Source organism: Diceros bicornis, chromosome X, assembly GCF_020826845.1.
Source record: "Diceros bicornis minor isolate mBicDic1 chromosome X, mDicBic1.mat.cur, whole genome shotgun sequence".
NCBI classification, from domain to species: Eukaryota; Metazoa; Chordata; class Mammalia; order Perissodactyla; family Rhinocerotidae; genus Diceros; species Diceros bicornis.
Window position 1 is genome coordinate 127,903,832 of NC_080781.1, and position 16,552 is coordinate 127,920,383.

General features: G+C 46.0%; 2 long non-coding RNA genes and 1 pseudogene across 3 annotated transcripts; 2 read left to right on the top strand and 1 right to left on the bottom strand.

The window, feature by feature from the left end:
• The first annotated feature begins 5,050 nt into the window (after positions 1 to 5,050).
• Positions 5,051 to 14,016, top strand: LOC131400129 (uncharacterized). Of its 2 annotated transcripts, none has more exons than XR_009217303.1 (5): positions 5,051 to 5,109; positions 6,284 to 6,360; positions 6,710 to 6,815; positions 13,745 to 13,818; positions 13,896 to 14,016. It is a non-coding gene; the product is annotated as an uncharacterized LOC131400129 (long non-coding RNA). The 2 variants fall into 2 exon arrangements; XR_009217304.1 differs by having other exon boundaries at positions 6,718 to 6,815.
• LOC131400128 (uncharacterized) lies at positions 6,235 to 13,521 on the bottom strand. Its single transcript, XR_009217302.1, has 3 exons — positions 12,748 to 13,521; positions 7,763 to 7,862; positions 6,235 to 6,340 (listed from the first exon to the last, which is right to left on the bottom strand). It is a non-coding gene; the product is annotated as an uncharacterized LOC131400128 (long non-coding RNA).
• A 9-nt stretch (positions 14,017 to 14,025) lies between the features above and the next one.
• LOC131400377 (melanoma-associated antigen 10-like) lies at positions 14,026 to 15,222 on the top strand (annotated as a pseudogene).
• Positions 15,223 to 16,552: the final 1,330 nt, after the last annotated feature.

Below are 16,552 nucleotides of genomic sequence, written 5' to 3' on the forward strand. Positions count from 1 at the left end.
GGTGGTGAATACTTTTGTTGTAAATACCATTGCACGTGTGTGTTTAATACATCTAAGTTCTGGAATTAACTGACAGTAAGAGTCTAATCTCCTTTCTCCAGGGACCTGACACCAGAATTGGAATGATTGTTCACCTCAGCTGCAATCTCACTCCTAACTATCACTTGGAGATGGAAATGGCATGTAAATCAGCCTATAGCCATGCCACCGTTTCCCCACTCATAAGAAGATATCACTAACATTTCACTTCTAGTCGATTTTTCAAAATCCTATTTGATCCATAAAATGTAAAAATTCTACAAACGATTTACTCATGAAATTAGATTGAAATCTCGACTCCATGCATATTACTGACATCAATAGAGACAATTGCAGTTCTAGAATTTTTATATTGGTGGAGTTTGGCATCAGCAATTGGTTGAGAGAAATGGGCAGAAAGGCTGAAGGACTTGTCCTAGGCTGAATTTGCATAGCATTCTCACTGTTTCTTACCTGCACATATATATGTGGGGAAGCATTTGTGGGAAAATCTAATGAGTATTACGGTGTCCTAAACCCTGTGGCCCCTGATGCCTTGACATCTCCACTGACTGCAGAGGCTATACCAAGCCTACTGTGCAGCTTTCTGAAGGAAGAGTTAGCATATTTCCGAGCGTTGAGACCTGGATTCTTGCCTTAAATTTGCTACTGAGTATTTGGGTGATGCTGAATAAGTTATTTTCCCTCTTTGGATTCTAGTTTTTTCTTCTAAAAATGTGAGGACATTGGGTTCCTTCATCCTATGGTCTCTTCCAGTTTTAATACTCTATGCTAGAAATGTATTAGCTTCAATGAGGTCCAGTGCTTTCTATTTTGTAAAAATCTAAATCTTGGTCCTAGATGTTCAATGCCATAAATTTCCACATCCTAATATATTCACCAGTATAGTTAGCAGGGACTGAACACACACTATGTACCAGGCCCTGTGCTAAGAGTTTTACATATGTTAATTCATCTGTTTCCCACAACAACCTTGGGAAGTAGGTTCTATTATTATTTCCACCTTTTAGATGAAGAAACTAAGGCTCAGAGAGGTTAAGAAACTAGACCTAGATCACCCAACTAGGAAGTAGCAGAATCCAGATTTGAACCAGGTCCATGTCCTTACCTTTGTGCCATATTGCCTCTAATGAATGTCACAGGAGTAATACTAATGAGTATAACATTAATATACGTTGAGTTGTACTACATTTGGCTATTTAATAGGCCTTAGCACTACTGTGCAAATAATTAGCATGGACAGTATCATCCCTTTTATAGATGTAGGAATTAATCAGTTCCCAAATGTTACTCGCTGGCAGTTCAGCATTCTTTCCTCTACATGTCAATGTTTTCTAATATTGAAGGCTGCAATACTAAGCTCGGATTAACGTGTTAATTCACTAAGTATTTGTGAAAGCTTACATGTTCTAGGCACTGTACTTAGATGAAACTGATAAAAAGGATCATTTTTTTTGACAAAAGTACAAGTATCATATAATGCTTTCACCATTAAATTGGGGATGGCCTTTCCAATAAAGTGGCTTCTAAGTAGAGACCTGAAGAAAATGATGATGCACAGCTGATATCTTGGAGAAGAACCTTCCAGGCAGAAGAATGCAAAGTCCCTGAGATGGACTTATGCATTGTGGGTTACAGGAATCACAGACTGGTCAGTGTGATGGAGCAAAGCAATCCAGGAGGAGAATAAGCATTGAAGTCATAGAGTTAATAGGTGGCCAGATCATATAGAGCCTTCTTAGGAATTTGGATTTTACTCTGATCAAGATGAAAAGCTTTTGGAAATTTCATTAAAGGAAAAACACGATCTGGTGTAAAATATACAGTAGGGGATCAAGTATATAAGAAATAATCATTGTCATTATTACTTTACTAAGTATTTTCCAGTTGCCCAGATGTTTTTCAAAAACAGGTTTAGCTACCTGACTTTCTAATAATTTTATTTTTAAATATTAGTTGTCAATATTCAGACTTTTTTTTTTTTTTTTTTTTGCTGAGGAAGACTGTCCCTGAGCTAACATCTGTACCAATCTTCCTCTATTTTGTACGTGGGACACCACCACAGCGTGGCTTGATGAGCAGTGTGTAGGTCCACGCCCGGGATCTGAACTCACAAACCTCGGGCCTCCAAAGCAGAGCACACGAACTTAACCACTACACCACTGGGCTGGCCCCAAAACTCAGACTTTTGAAGCTTTCTACAAATTCAGGTTTAGGGATAGTTTTCTTTTCTTTTCCTTTCTTTTGTTTTCTTCTTCTCCTTCTCCTTATTCTTCCTCCCCCTTCCCTTCCCCTTTATTTTTCTCTCTCTCTCTGTCTCTCTCCCTCTTTCTTTTTGCTTTCTTGTCCTCTTTTAGATTCAGTCTGGCGCATAGGATAACATAGGACCAGCCTTGATGTCTGAAATGACTTCATGTGCTCTGTTATAACAAGTGCCCAAAAGCATGTTAACCTCCAATGGATGATCTAGAAATAGAAGCTGTCTTAAGCTCAACTCAGCATTATTGTACCACGGGTTATGGGGTCCAGCCTGCACAGTCTATATTTCAGTCAATGGCAAGGTATTTATACACACTGGTTCTCAAACAGAACAATGGCTTTGATCAGTGGTTCTCAACTTTTATTGCCCATGAGGAAAATGATGGGCCCTCAAGCAATATACAACTCAAGGGCCTTTCTGCAGAATAGAGAAGACGGGATGCAAGGCATGCTCATTTCTCAGCACATTCATTATAACTCCATCCCTTCCTCTTACGCCCAAAAAAGCATATTGGAACGCAAGTGGGTTTGTAAGAGAGTGACATTTTTATCGGTATAGTTGATACATAAATATACCTGGTTCAAATGCTAAGCTGAACAAGAAATACAATACCATTTTTCTATAATTGCACTTAATTTGCATGTGGCAAAAACTTAATCAATTCAGAATCTCTGTCACATTCCCTAGAGTTGTGTCCATCTGACATCTGAGATGCGCATCATCCCATCAGGATCTTTGTGGCTGATTCATGCAGAACACATCTTTGTCATCTGTCAATTTCAGCCACAGGGCTTTTCTAGTTCCAACTCTCTAAGACACTTCCATGCCCCTCTTAGGGGCATGGGAAACATTTAACTGCTTCCTTCCACTATTCTGATTCTTGAAGAAACAAGGTAGGGCTTTTAGAGGACCTTTACTTCTTCAGTGCTATGCTCAGATAGCGCTACTACCTCTGATATGCTGTGCACAGAATACAGTGCATGGTGACTATGTCAGACAGTCTTAGGCCCATCTTCCCAGACAGATCACTTGGACATTTCTTTCCATCTCTCACTACTCTGGGCTGGAGGCAATTTTGCCTCTTTTATTCTCTCAGGCATATGGATGTATTCTCATCTCTGGTTCCCAAACTTATCGTTGGTTTCTATCATTCAGTTATTCCCCACCCACCCAACAATTTAGGATGGGCATGGGTTGGGAGTTCAGAGTGCAAGACTCCATCTCAGGCACCAACAATATCTATTCATTCATTGTAGATTATGATACATAGCTCTTCATTCCACACTTCAGGGATGGATCTTCATATAGTCTAAGCAAAACATGAATATCCATCAGGATATGCTACAATTTGCTGGAAAACAAACAAATCCAAAATCTTAGTCACTTAATATAACAAAGATTTAATTCTTACTCATATTAAATACCAAAGGTCAGCTAGAGTATCTAATCCATGTCGGGAGTGTGGAGGGGACCCGGGCACTGCCAGACATCCAGAGGAGGATCTTGAGGGAGAACCAAAGAGACTCCCTTTCCAGATAGAGGGAGACCCACAGAAAGCTGCCCATGCTGTCAGCATGGGAGGTCCCAGGCAGGGCAGTCAGGCAGAAGCACCCCCTCCCCTAGTCCTCTTTCGAGAAGGGGAGTCTCAGAGAAATGGGGGCCTTGGACTGAGGGACGCATCTTGAGGTCAGCAAAAGGGAGGACATGTAAGCCCTATCAGGAGTAAATATAAATATCTTGAACATGTCTGAGGGTATGCTACAATCTCAGATGAGGGGGCGTGGCCTGGGGGGTCCGGGGCCCCGGGGCTCTTGATGTCAACCCTTGGTAGCCCTGGCTCATAGTGGCAGATATGATGCTCCCTCACTTCCACCTTGATGCTTTCAGGGAGGGGAGGGGTATGTTCTGGGGCCCATGAACTCAGGTCAACAGAGGGAAGCGACCCGGGCAGTGCCAGGAGTCGGGGTGAGGACTCGGAGCTAAGACTGAGTGGTTTCTCCACCCCGGGCAGAGTGGGGCATCCCGGTTTCCGCCCAGCCCCTTCAGTCATCCCTGGGTGGCTCAAGGCAGGGTTCCCAGAGGTGGCATGTGGGGACTTTCATCTCGGGAGTCTGGGGGACAGGACGCTTTCTCTGAGGGGTGTCGTCTTAGGTGGGGCGAGAGGAGCCCAGGCTCTGCCAGGCTGCAAGGCGAGGACCCTGAGGCAGGAGGGGGAGGCTTCCCACCGCAGAGAGAGGGCCGAGCCCTGCCTGTGCTGTCAGTCCCGGACCCCCCCAAGCACAGGGGGTGCGCTGTGGCGGCCGTGACGTCCATTTGGGGGTCTGAGGGACGTGAGGCTTCGCGTGAGGGGCCCCGATTCAGGTCAGCGAAGGGAGGAGTCCCAGGTGTTGCCCGGCAGAAGGCGAGGAGCCTGACGGAGGAGTGAGGGGAGCCCCCACCACAGACAAAGGAGCCCCTCCACGCCCCCCGCCTCGCCCTTACTGCCTCCCCTGGGAAGGCCAGGCAGGGTTCCCGGATGTTCCCTTTCCTGACTTGGATCTCAGGAGTCTGAGGGGTGGGGCTTCAGAGCAGCAGAGGGAGGAGCCCTAGGCCTGGCCAATCATCAAGGAGAGGACCCTGAGGGAGGCGTGGAGGCACCGCCCACTGCAGACGGAGGGGCTCCAGCCCCGCCGTGCCCCTGCAGTCATCCCTGGGAGGCCCCGGGCGGGGTTCCCGGATGTGGCGTCTCGCGAGTCTGAGTTGCGCGAGGCTTTGTCTGAGGGGCGACGTAGGTCGGTCGAGAGGCCGTCCAGGCTCTGCCCGGCTGCGAGGTGAGGACCCTGCGGCAGGAGGGGGGGACTTCCCGCCGCAGAGAGAGGGCCGAGCCCTGCGTGTGCTGTCAGTCCCAGACCCCCCCAAGCACGGGGTGCGCTGTGGCGGCCGTGACGTCCATTTGGGGGTCTGGGCCCGACTCCGGTCAGCGGAGGGGCGTCCCAGGCGCTGCCCACGGGGAGACCTCCCTGCACGAGGGGCGCGGCGGCCCTGGCGTGGCCCTGCTGCGGGCCCCGAGCAAGCCCGGGCGGGGCTCCCCGAGACGGTGGGGCCCGACTTCCACGTGGGGGTCTCGGGGCGGGAGAGGGACGGGTCACAGGCCCTGCCGGGCGTTGAGGCCGGGCCGCAGTGGCGCTCTCGCCCGAGAGAGGGGGCCGCCCCTCTTGTCATCCCCGGGAAGCCCCAGGCGGGGCCCGGGTTGTGGTGTATCCGGACTTCCATGCTGGGAGGCTGAGGGACGGGAGGCTTTTCTGAGGGCGAGGACTCAGGTCCTGAGAGGGAGGAGTCCCGGGCCCTAGCCAGCGTCAGTGTAAGGACTGAGGGCGCCCGCTGCCGCGGAGCCGATGGGGCCCAGAGCTTCTCTGCCCTTGCTGTCAACAGGGGAGGACGGGGCGTGGTGACTGCGTGCGGCCCCCTCACCTTCTTCTGGGGAGGGGGTGTCGGGGAGGTGAGGACTTGGGTCTGAGGGGGGTGGCCTGAGTTCAGCAGAGGGAGGAGCACCGTACGCTGCCAGATGTCAAGATGAGGACTCTGAGGGCGGATTCAGGGGACCTGTCGCCCCATAGAGAGGGGTCTCGCAGAAGCTTGTCCCCGCTCAGCCCTGGGAGGCCACACAGCAGGGTTGCCAAGCGTGGTGTTTTCTGCCGGGAGTCGAGTTAAGCACCCTTGGTGAGGCCAGAAGGCCCTGGGAGGATCTGAGCAGGGGTGGCCAGATGGGAGGAACTCTCATTTCTGCCACATGCTCTACCAGGAGTCAAGGGGATGGAGTGTCGCAGGGAAGTGAGGTCTTGGCTGGAGGGAGAGACTCCAGGTCAGCAGAGGGTGGGCCAGGCTTTGCCAGAAGTGCAGATGAATACCTTGAGGGAGGACTGAGTGTATTCCCCATGCCAGAACAGACGCCAGGCAGAGGTGGCTGGATTTGGTGTCTTTTTACTTTTGTTTGGAGTGTCCCAGGGAGGTGAAGGCCTTGGTCTGAGCTGGTGACATCAGCAGAGGGAGGAGTCCCAGGATCTGTGAGGAGTCAAGATAAGGTAAGGACCTTGAAGGAGGACTAAGGGTACCCCCCCAACCCAGACAGAAGGGGCCTCACAGAAACTCCACCCTGTCCCCACTGTCTACCCTGGGAGGATCTGGGCAGAAGATCCACCTTCCTGCATGGTGTGGGTGGAGGTGTCTCTGGGAGGTGAGGCCTTGATCTGAGAGGGTGATTTCAGGTGACCAGAGGCGGTGAGCCCAGGCCCTGCCAGGAGTAAAGAATACCTTAAGGGAGGACAGCGGGAACCCCCATCCCAGAACAGATGGGGTTCAGCCCCTGTGTCAGCTCTGGGAGATGCCCGGCAGGGGTGGCTAGATGTGATGTCTCTTTACTTTTGTCTTGAGTGTCTCAGGGAGGTGAAGGCCTTGGTCTGAGTGTGAAGGCAGGTTAGCTGAGGGAGCCACATCAGGTCAGAAGAGGGTGGAGTCCCAAGCTCTACCAGGTGTCAAGGTAAGGACCCTTGGTGAGCACCAAAGGTACTCCCCTCCCGCCCAGAAAGAAGAGACCCCACAGAGTCTGACTGTCTCTTGTTCTCAGCCCTGGGAGGACCCAGGCAGGGCTGGCTGGATATGGTATGCCCTCCCTTTCTGCTAGGGTGAGTGAGATGTCTCAGAGAGGTGAGGTCATGGTCTGAGGGGGTGACGTCCAGTCAGCAGGGGGTGGCCCAGGCCCTGCCAGGAGTAACGATGAGTACAGTGAGGGAGGATTGAGGATAGCCCCACCATAGAACAGGTGGGGCCAGCCCTTGCTTTTGGCACTGGAAGGAGCTAGCAGGAGTGGCAAGATGTGGTGCCTCCTTACTTTTGTCCAGGGGTTCTCAGGGAGGTCAGGGCCCCGTTCTGAGGAGGCAGCAGTCTGAGGGGGAGCCACATCAGATCAGCAGAGGGAGGAGTCCCAGACTCTGCCACGGTTTAAAGTAAGGACCGAGTGAGGACTGAGGGCACACCGCCACCCAAAACTGAAGGCATACCCAGCCCTACCCTGCCCTTGCTGTCAGCTCTGGGAGGCCCTGGTGCATAGTGGCCAGATATGGTGCGTCTTCACTTCCTTCTTGGTGGTCTCAGGAAGGCAAGGGCTTGTTTTGAAGGGGCTGGGCTCAGGACAGCAGAGGGAAGAGTCCCAGGCCCTACCAGACATCAGTGTGAGGAATGAGTATAACCCTCAGCTAGGAGAGAGGGATCCCCCCAGACTTTGGCCAGCCCTTGTTGTCACCCTGGGAGGCCCTGAGTAAGTGTGGTCGAACGTGTCGCCCTTCATTTCCTCCTCATTGGCTAAGGCTAGCAGAGGTGGGGGTGGGGTGGAGCGGGCCTTGTTAGGGGAAAGGTGAGAAACTTAGCACAGAAGGGACTATCCACTCCAGAGGAGTGGGGACCTCACAGAGCCTGGCCCCTCCTCACCTGTCAGGGGCTCCAGGAACCATCAGGTGCGGGCCTTGGTATGAGGCTGTCGGGAGAGAGGGAGAATCTCCCTCTGCCCTTTTCCTTAAGGTTCTTATGGCTGGCCAAATAATTAACAAGACAGGTTAGCAGGAAAAAATAATACCAAGTTTAATAACATGTATACATGGGAGAAAGCAGGGACACTGCGTTTCTCAACACAATCACAGAAATTCTCGTCTTAAATACCATGTTCAGCCAATGACAAAGGAGGATGTTGGGGGTGGGGGGAGTCAGTTACAGGAGATTACCACTAAAGCACAGTAAACAAGAGTAAGGTTATTATGCAGATTTAAGGCCTCACCTTCCACATTGATAAGTCTCTAGAAATGAGGCCATCCCCCGCTCTTCCCAAAACAGAGAGGGAAATACCTTTACAAATGGAGATTTCCCTTATAAATGTAAATGTTTGTCTGGCAACTCCTTGCAGGGCCATCCAGAGAATGTGGCCAGAGAGACAGAACTTCGGATAAGATGGGCTTGTAGGTGCCTTTCCTTTTGTAACATCTATTTTACATTATATTTACAGCCATCATGATAATAACTCCTTCCTGAAACAGATCTTTTGTTTTAAATTCTTTAGGCAGTTTGGGAGAGGTCAAATGTCCTCAGAGAAAACAACCAAGGTAAAGAGAGAGATTTCAGGGTGGCCAAATCTTGATCTCCCACAGTCCCGCCTTTGAAACTAAAAGTTTCACAGTCCTTTTGAAACTTAAAGAAGTTTCATAGTCCAGAAGCTGAGTTGGTAGGTTGTTTCCTCTCACTGAACACATTTCTTAGTCCTGATAATAGATCAGTTCAATTAAGTTCATTTTAGAAGGTGATGATGCAGGTGGGCTCTCAAGGTTATGCCTATATTGTGGAAGCAAGCAATCAAGTATTTAATAGAAGCATTTCTACTTAAACAAAAGAAAAACAAGGTTAATGGTTGGAGCAAATTGGAAACGAGTTTGAGTTAAGAGGACAGCCAGTTAAGAAGATTTTTAGATGTCAGCGTCAAAGTATCTTTTGCAGTTTAAAATGTCTCTGATGGTGTCGTCAGGTCATCTCTTAAGTTTATATCAAGTCCATCAGCTTCAGTTTGTAAGGCTTCAGGAAAAAGGGCAGGTTCAGTTTTCAGTGATTTCAAATGAAAATGATGGAAAAAATCAAAAACGTTAGTTTGGATATCTGTAGCCAGATATTTCAGGAGACTAGAAGAACTCAGGATCCAGTCCAGTCAACAGATATAAAACAAAAACCTTAAAAGACAATTAGCAAAACTAGGATCTAATATCCGCAAATGTATACTACAGTTTTTACTGAAATATAATTTTTCTCTCTAAAATCACCCTCATTTTTATCAAAGATAGCTAAATTAAAACTAACTAGTTTGCAAAATAAGTCTAGTTCCAATAGAGTTGGCTCAATTATTTACATAAGTACAGCAAGAATAGCAGTTGATCACATAGGCTCCTTTAAATCTGCTTTGCTGGAACTTTTGATAAGGAATCTCAGATTGAACTTTAAAGGCCTCTCGAGGCCAGGAATGCCAAGCCAAGAATTTTGTCATCAGACTTCGCCTACAATACCTACGGATTTGGGTGAATTCCTCTCTTCCGAGGTTCCCCCCAAATATTTCGAGTTTCCTTGTACCTGCCAGATAAGTGACTTTCTTTACTTATCCTGGTAAGTGCTGCTTGGAACATAAGGTACCAGGCCAGTATTTCCACGTGGCTTTATTCCATAAAGTCCAATCTTCATTCCTCAAAAGCTGTATGGTTATATCGCAAATATGATGTTCCAGTCACAACCTTGGTAATATAGCCAGTGTTTCCAATTGCGTCCTGTTATAAGGAGAACAGATTCTTATTGAACTTATGCAAATAACTATATTGCCATGAAAACAACAATACTCACTTACTAAGAGTTTCCAAATTCGAGGGATCAGATAGAGGGAAAAAGATAAATATTTCAATTTTACTTACACAAGTATCATTTACCAAATTGCTGTAAGTCATAGCTAGCTCAGGAGAAAAGAGAAAAAGTTTTCCTTAAATCTGAAAAAACAAAACATTAAAAATTCAGCAATACTTCAAGTGAAAAATCATAAAAATTATAATCATCCTTATCAGTTCATTCAGTCCTGTGTAATCCATTCTCGATCCCAGTCTTTTTGTTAGCAGCTTCATGAAGTCAGTTTCTCCATCAGATTTCTGTAATTTTTTTTACCAAGTTCAGTTTTATGATCAGAAAGTTTGTCAGAAACCTGTACTCCAGTGTAACTGTCAGAGTCCTTTCCATGAATTTTTCTGAAGTTGAAACATTTTGCAAAAGCATCAGAGCAAAGAAATGTCTGTAAACAACAAGACCTCAAAATGGCAATTGACAAAGAAATTTGGTTAATTTTGTGACATACAACACTTTAAAATAATAATAACCAGAATTATGACTGATAACCAGGACAGATCAGAATTTCAGTAATGTTATACAATTTTAAAACGCCTATATCAATAACATTTACCCACAAAATACCACCTAAGCAGGCTTATCATCACTTGTCTGACAATGCTTCCCATGTAATTTAACATACTGAATAAGCCTAATAAGTTTAGTATCTTCCTCCTTATAGGAAGAGAGCAAATTTCTTTGAGGAGTTCCAGGGCCCTTTGAAAATTCCCAAAGAAAAAAAGTAAAAAGACTTTATTTAAGGTATGAATTTTGGGGAGCTTGTCAAAAATATAAAAAGTCAAAGCAAACAGAGCATTAACAGTCCAAAAAGCCTTAATAGAGAGACCTCAGTCTTTTGAACACAGGAAATTATTTGAACAGGTTTTTTTTTTTTTTTTTTAGGTAGACTTACTCAAAGGTAAAGAAAAATCTTTTATAACCTCTTTATCAAGTTCAAGAAAATTATCCCTTTAAGAGAAATAAGACCAAATTATAATTTTGTACCAGCTTGCTTCTGATATTAAAACTCATTTACTTAATTAAATTCATTTTAATCTTAGCCAACTTGACCATGGAAAAACTCCTTTTCCAGAATTCCTCTTCCACAGACCTTCTATAACTTTCTTTTTACATTCAGAATTTGTCCCATGTCTTTCTTTTCCCTCCTAATACTTGAGAACAAATTTATCTTTCTTAATCAACCAAATAAAATATTTCCATTCTTTGTACCTTCTTTATACGTCTTACTTTCCTTGTGCACAGACATATTTTTCTTAATTTTTAGTAGCTTCAATCACATATACTAATTAGGAATTTTAACCCTTAGAAAGCTTAATTTCTAAGTAAAAACTAAGTAAACAATTATAAACTTTCTTTTACATTAGTATCTTGTGGCTTGGAAAATTTATAAACACTTCATAACTTCTAGAAATGTTACTTTATAGTACAGTCTCTTAATAAAACACAAGACATGTTTACCAATAGACCCAAAACAACTTTTAGTTTTCCTGTAATTAAAAAAAAGCCAAAAGTAGACAAACCTACATTTAGCAATCAATGTCTAATATTTTATTTGGAAATGATGATACTCAGAGAATTTTTATCATAAAATCTAGCAAAACTCTAAAGTTTTAAGTCACCAAAAAGAGTTTGGAAGCTGTAACCACCGTAACACATAATTATTGTTTAAAGTTCATCCAACATTCATCTTTTTCACAACTATTTAGTTACGTGTTCCCAATAATTATTTAGATTGCCTACAAGACTTCATAAGACATTAGATAAAATTAGCCATCGTTTAAATTACTGTTTTTGTTAACCAGTTCTGTAATAGAAATAACATCAGTTTTTCTACAAAATTTCATGTAAATCTCATCACCTCTTATACCTCTAGACACAGTTTTCATCAAGACTTTTATCAATAGGTCTTGGTCTTCTAATTTTGGACAAGGGAAGCATTCCCAGTCAGACATTTTAAAACGTACTCAGGCAAAGTTGATGTAACCTCTTTGTATAAAATTAGCTCAAACATGCCAACCTTTATAATCTTATCAACACTTACACTTTTACATGTTCTCAATTCAATTGTAACCTGAGTCAAGGTCTTATTTGTCTAGTCTAGTCAAATTTTTCCCTTTCTTTTTCTGGCCTTTTCTTAGGTACCAATTAAACAATTATGTGAGAGCTCTCAAAACATTTTTTTTCCCCCAATTTAGAAGTTTTCCCAATTCAAAGGATCTGTCGTCTGGCCATTGACGAGTAGGATCTTCATTTGTATATTTATTCCAATAGTGACTCGATCCAATAAGCCTTTTTGAGGAAAGACCCGTAGGTAACTTTCCACGCTTAGAATAAATCTTTCCCATGGACGCAAGAGGCATCCCTGGTGAGGGCGCAGATGATGTAGCCCCCATGATCCACAGAATTCACTCCCAAAGATATTCAGAGAAAGTAAAGACCTTCATTGCACAGGCGGTAAGGATGGTGTCTCCGGTCTCCCACAATAGTGTGGGACGCCTCCGGTCGCGGACCCGCTAATCTGTGACACCGGGCAGGCGATACTGGAATGGGATTTTCCCAGCACTAACAAGCAACGAAGGTTAAGACGACAGAAGCCCTTATGGACTGGGCCCTTTATGACAAACTCCCCTGAGAGCTTGGCACAGCCGGACAAAGAGACAGTTCGAAACCCCAGTCTACTCGACTGGCCACCAAGGTGCACCCCGGTAAATGCACCTTCTGTATGGTGGAGACCAAGGAGAATATTCTCACTGGTCACAAAGCCAAATTTTCTCAGGACACAGAACAAGACAGAGACTACTCTGGGAGGAAAAAGGATCAAGATCAAAACCAAGAGTACTCTGCCAAATTTACCAGAGTCACTAAAAGCACAAGAAACTAGTTTCCCAAATATTTTCTCCTGCCAATCTAAATTTAGAAAAAAAATTCTCACCACTTCCTTCCGCCGGACTCCGCAGATAGAGATTCCGGGAGGCTGACGTGGTAAGAAGTCTTACCTTTTTGCCGGCTTTTGTCAGGCATTCCCATATCTCATCATCTGCAGTAGTCCAGGGAGAAGGCAGTTCTTCCAGCCAGAGAAGGCAACTTGCCAGCCAGTTAGCATCCCATCCTCGTTGCCAAAACTGTCGTCGGGAGAGAGGGAGAATCTCCCTCTGCCCTTTTCCTTAAAGTTCTTATGGCTGGCCAAATAATTAACAAGACAGGTTAGCAGGAGAAAATAATACCAAGTTTAATAACGTGTATACATGGGAGAAAGCAGGGACACTGCGCTTCTCAACACAATCGCAGAAATTCTCATCTTAAATACCATGTTCAGCCAATGACAAAGGAGGATGTTGGGGGTGGGGGGAGTCAGTTACAGGAGATTACCACTAAAGCACAGTAAACAAGAGTAAGGTTATTATACAGATTTAAGGCCTCACCTTCCACACTGATAAGCCTCTAGAAATGAGGTCATCCCCCCTCTTCCCAATACAGAGAGGGAGATACCTTTACAAATGGAGATTTCCCTTATAAATGTAAATGTTTGTCTGGCAACTCCTTGCAGGGCCATCCAGAGAATGTGGCCAGAGAGACAGAACTTCCGATAAGATGGGCTTGTTGGTGCCTTTCCTATTGTAACATCTATTTTACAGCCATCATGATAATAACTCCTTCCTGAAACAGATCTTTTGTTTTAAATTCTTTAGGCAGTTTGGGAGAGGTCAAATGTCCTCAGAGAAAACAACCAAGGTAAAGAGAGAGATTTCAGGGTGGCCAAATCTTGATCTCCCACAAGGCCCATGTCCTCAGGTCAGCAGAACAGAGGAGGTCCAGGCAGTGCTAGGAGTCAAGGGTGAGGTACACACCCTGAATGTCTACCAAGGACTCCACCCACGCCAGCACAGGAGGGACCCCACAGTGCCTGATCCCACCGGCCCACAGTCAGCCCTGGACGCCTTGGGCTGTGCTGGCCGGCTGCACCCTGAGGAGCTTTCTCACATCCTCCTACAGGTTCCTAGGGGACAAACTGTCCAGGAAGACAGGAGCTCTGTGAGGCCCTAGAGCACCCCATAAAGAGGAGACCTGTAAGTTGGCCTTTGTCAGAGCTGCCAAGGGTGTGTTTCTCTGCTGAGGCTGCTGACCCTCTCCCTCTCTCCCCTAGGCCCGTGGGATCCCATCTGCCACCATCCTGCTCACACTTCCACCTGCTGCCTCCAACAAGAGTCATCATGTCTCACTCTCCAAAGCGTCCATGCCTCACATTTGAGCCAGACTTTTGGGCCCAAAATGAGATACGGGACCTGGTGGTAGCACAGGATCCCACAGCTGAGGAGGAGGATGATATCTCCTCCATTTCCTCATGTTCTTTCACCTTCTCCTACCCCTCCACCTCCTCCTCCTCCTCCTCGTCTTCCTCCTCCTCCTCCTCCTCTTCTTCCTCCTCCTCCCCACCTTCCTCTCCTGTGATCCCAGGCATCACGGAGGAGGAGGAGGAAGAGGAGGGGGAGGAGGAGGGAGAGGAGGAGGAGGAGGGGGAGGAGCCTGCCGCTGTGATGTTGAGTCCTCCTCAGAATCCTCAGAGCTCCTGCTCCTTCTCCTCCATCTTATGGAGCACATCAGATGAAGGCTTCAGCAGCCAAGAAGAGGAGGATACAAGCTCCCCGCAGACCTCAACAGATACTGAATCCTTGCCCAGGGACTGGCTAGATCAGAAGGTGTCGGATTTAGTGCATTTCATGATCCTCAAGTATCGATTGAAAGAGCCCATCACAAAGGCAGAAATGCTGAAGATTGTCATCAAAAGGTACAAGAAACGATTTTCTCTGATCTTCAAGAAAGCTTCTAAGTGCTTGGAGGTGATCTCTGGCCTTGATGTGAAGGAAGTGGACCCCACCATCCACTCCTATGTCCTTGTCAACTCACTGGACCTCACCCATGATGAGATGCTTAGTGACAACCAGAGCATGCCTAAAAACGGCCTCCTGGGGTGTGATCTTCATAGAGGGCAACTGTGCCCCTGAGGAAGACATCTGGGATTTCCTGAATACGATGGGAGTGTATGCTGGGAGGGAGCACTTCATTTATGGGGAGCCCAGGAAGCTCATTACCAGAGATTGGGTGCAAGAGAATTACCTGGAGTACCGGCAGGTGCGTAATAGTGATCCCGCACGCTATGAATTCGTGTGGGGTCCAAGGGCCCATGCTGAAACCAGCAAGATGAAAGTTCTGGGATTTTTGGCCAAGATCAAAGGGACTGACCCCATTTCCTTCTCCTGCTGGTATGAGAAGGCTTTAAGAGATGAGGAAGAGAGAGCCCGGGCCACAATTGGCCCCGTGGATAGTCCTACTGCCATGTTCATTGCGCAGCGTTGGTCAGCAGCTTCTCCTGCCCCAACTGAAGAATGAACCCAAATCTTCACTCTCTTTGAAAAGGGCAGTCAAAGTTCTAAGTAGAAGAGGGTCGGGGGTCAGGCTGGGAAAACAGAGTGTACAACGGCTTTGTGTTCCTGTTCTGTGTGGGTGACTTGAAGGTTTATCTTTTTTTTTTTTTGGGATATTTTTCAAATGCTGTTCCTTCTAACAGTTTCATTAGCTTTAGAATCTAAGTTTATAAATGACATTGCTCACACATTTATTGCTTTTAATCAGGTTTAAGAATAAGAGTGTTGATATTTTGTAAAACAAATTGGAGAACCTTCCATCTCCTTTTGTGATCTGGAACAAAATAACATGAAATTGGAATAGAAATTTCCTTCGAAATATGAAAGAACTCAGCAGAAAATAGAGAAAAAATGTAAAGAGTGGTTAATTTTTGGATTCCCTTAACCACTTTAGTCTATTGTTCTGTAACATTAAAAGATATGTACCTGGATTTGCTTGGCTTATTCAAGAAAGTTAGGAGTAATCTGAATTAATCTTAATAAATGAAAGATCCTGTTCACTGACTCGTTTATTCACCAAACATTAATTGGGTATTTTCTCTTTGGAAAGCACTGTGTTAATCGTGGAAATACTAGGATAAGCAAGACACACCCCTACCCCTAGAATGGTAGAGGCTGGGAGCAGCAGTCGTATCAGGAAGATGGTGAGATGTCCTCTAGGTGGGACTCCAGATGTGAGCAGTCAAGTGGAAATACCCTGAGCCAAGGCAGTTTGGGGCTTTGGGAAATTGCAATTCCTTCTATGGGAGTTAATTATAAGTTAAGCCGTGGGTGATGGCAGGGGCCAGACTCTCAGATGGTGTGTTCTAAAGGTGAGAGAAAAGCCTGGAATGGAAAACTGCTTAGTAGTTACTTTTGGATCGTGGATAAACCAGAGAGAAATCCCCACCTGCAGCAGGTACGGAAGGTGTCCTGAACTCTTGTCCCAGTGCATGAAATAGGTGTTGTATACACATATCTGCAACGATTTCTTGAGAAGGGGGTGATACTGTTATCACACCAGGTCCGTTTTGCCCGCTGCCCAGAAGCCAATCACCGAGACATCGAGATTGCAGAGAGAGAGGGTTTATTATTCACAAGGCAGCCAAGTGTGGAAACGGGAGAATGAATCTCAAATCCGCTTCCTTGAAAATAGGGACTCGGGTATTTATGGGGAAGGGGCAAGGTGGTCTGAAATGATTGGAGGTTGGGAGAGATAAGGTAATTGATGATCTGTGCAAGCGTAGTCAGGCTTCAAGGCTCTTCGTAGGACTCATGGTCACAGAATGGCAGCATTAGCATGCCCTGAGGGTGGAGTTCCAACCTGTTGTAGTCAAAAGGTCGCTTATCGGACACTTGTCTGCTTCAGCCCAGTTGATGGGTTGGTGGTCTCAATCTG